The following is a 2457-nucleotide window of genomic DNA, read 5'->3' as shown; positions in this document are numbered from 1 at the left end:
CTTAGATGGATTTAATCCAAATATTAAGGAATTTGGTTAAGGTTTGGATGCATAATGCATTTAATCTAAAGTTAAGAATGGTGCCCTCGATGGTGTTAAAGCAATTTCTTATAGTGTTTCAAAGATGGATTCTAAAGTTCTTAATGTGTTTTGCTCATTTGAAACATGGATTCATACCACATGCTACATGTTTGCTTCAAGTCCTCAAATAAATCATTTTACGTATATGGATTGATGTAAAACACTAAAACTTATGGTTATGTGTTATTTTAATGTATTTGAATTGAATTACAACTTATTTTTATGTGTATTTTTAATGTTTGAACTTGTAAACCTTAAATTCATGATTTATATATGTATGTAAGTGTAGGAAAATAAGAAAATTGATGTAAATTACAGAAACCGGTTGACCCGACGGTCAAACCGGTTAAACTAGTTGCAAACCGGTCACCATACCGGTTCAACTAAAAAACCGATTTTTAAAACATTGATTATTTTCCTAGATCTGTCTATACTAAAGATGGTGTTATTTTACAGGATTTGATAGATAAAGAAATCTCAAAGTGAATCCTCTCTAAAGCACTTTGGTGCTAGGATTGAAGGTTTAGCTTCTAATTTATATCAATGGCAACTGCAGTGAGGGTAATTTAGTATTTCATATGATCATGTTGTCTTTATCTTTTTGTAGATGTGTGTCTGTAGCAGTGATCAGGGGCGTAGCCATATAGGTGCAAGAGTGGGCTTTGGCCCCTTTTGGCACTCATATAAATCATGGAAAGACCAAAAATGATCCCGTGATCGGATTCGCAAGTGAAAACAAACACAAAATATCTACAAACCACAACATATACAATCTAACTAGCAGTTATACAAAGATGAATGCCCTTAACAAAGAAAGGTAGATCAGCCACATTGTAAAATGTTCCTTTGTGAACTAGAAAAAGAAGGGTATGGCTACAGTGATATATTTCCTTACCCTAATGCTTTTTCATATGAAGATGTTTCTTGTAATCAGAAGCAAAAATACCAAATTCAAACAAGCCCTAGATAATCCAAACACTTAAAAGAAACGTTATATCAATTATCCAACTATCATAACACGTTATATATAATAAACAAAGCTTAAAAGACCAAATATTCACAGAATCAAAACACTTCAAGTAAAATTGATACTCAACACAGTAAACGAAACTCAAATTAGTAAACACTTCATAATGCATTTCATGAAACACATAAAGATAACCAACTCATCTATACTAACCTGAGTGACGTTTCCCGATAAATTAACTCTGGTTTTCTAAAGAATCAAAAGAGCTAGGGTCAGGTGCAGGGCAAAGGGGAATAGCTAATGAACAACACGAATGGTTTGGGGTTTCTAAGGTCATTTTGTCTTCATCATATTCAACTAAGGAGTATATTACACATTTTACCGCTTATGATTTGACCAAAATTCACAAGTTTAGCCCTATTATTAGACTTTAATTTGACCGGTCTATGTGGTTTGCATTTGTTGAACTTCTAGTTCCTAATCCATATATAAGGAACATCTTAGTTGTAATTATGTATTCTATAACCACATTCATACATTCATTAGATATTCAAACAAAATATACGCAATCTAAATAAATCTCTATTCTGTAAAAGAAAAGTATTCTATAACCACATTCATGAATAATGAAACAATGATAGAGAAGTAAACACGAATACATATGGGATAATGACATATTCAATTTTTGTGCTAATAATGTAACGTTTTATGTCTTAATATTGATAGTAGGTTTGACTTATTAATCAAAATAATCAAAAGAAATTGATGAAGTTGTGCATTACTCATGATAATCACAATAAAATTACCACACTATATGATGAAGCCATGGTTTCCATGCACACATAAAAAAACATATTTTTCACAATAAACGCTACTGTTAAAAAGAAAGGAAATCTTCAGAAAAATCTCAATATTTTAGAAAGTTTTTTAATAAAGTCATAAATTTTATTTATTGAACTAAAATGTCCCAACTTTTTTACTTTTTGAATAGAAAAGCCCAAGAAACCAGGTAATTTATTCACATTAGCCCTGTTTGACCTGTTTACTAGATCATGAGACCAAATCATTAATTTTTCAAAAATAATGAGACTTTTCTATAGATTTCATCAAAACTTGTATATATAATATATATAAATGTAATTTTTACGTATTTATAGCTATTTTTACGTATTTATGTAACTTTGTTAAGTTTTTCTGTGTATATATTTACGTATTTTTATGTATTTTAAATGTAGAAACGTATATTTTACATATTTATATATATTTTAAAGAATTTTACATATTTTTTATGTGTTATTTTCCAAAGTTGTAAAAATCGTTCGACATTAGCTAGTCGGTCGACTGGGGTCAAGGGATTAATCGGTTAGGCGGAGATTAATCGGTGACCATTAATTACTAATTTGTTAGAT

This window comes from Lactuca sativa, chromosome 2, assembly GCF_002870075.4.
Source record: "Lactuca sativa cultivar Salinas chromosome 2, Lsat_Salinas_v11, whole genome shotgun sequence".
In the NCBI taxonomy this organism is placed as follows: domain Eukaryota; kingdom Viridiplantae; phylum Streptophyta; class Magnoliopsida; order Asterales; family Asteraceae; genus Lactuca; species Lactuca sativa.
This window is presented reverse-complemented; position numbering follows the sequence as displayed.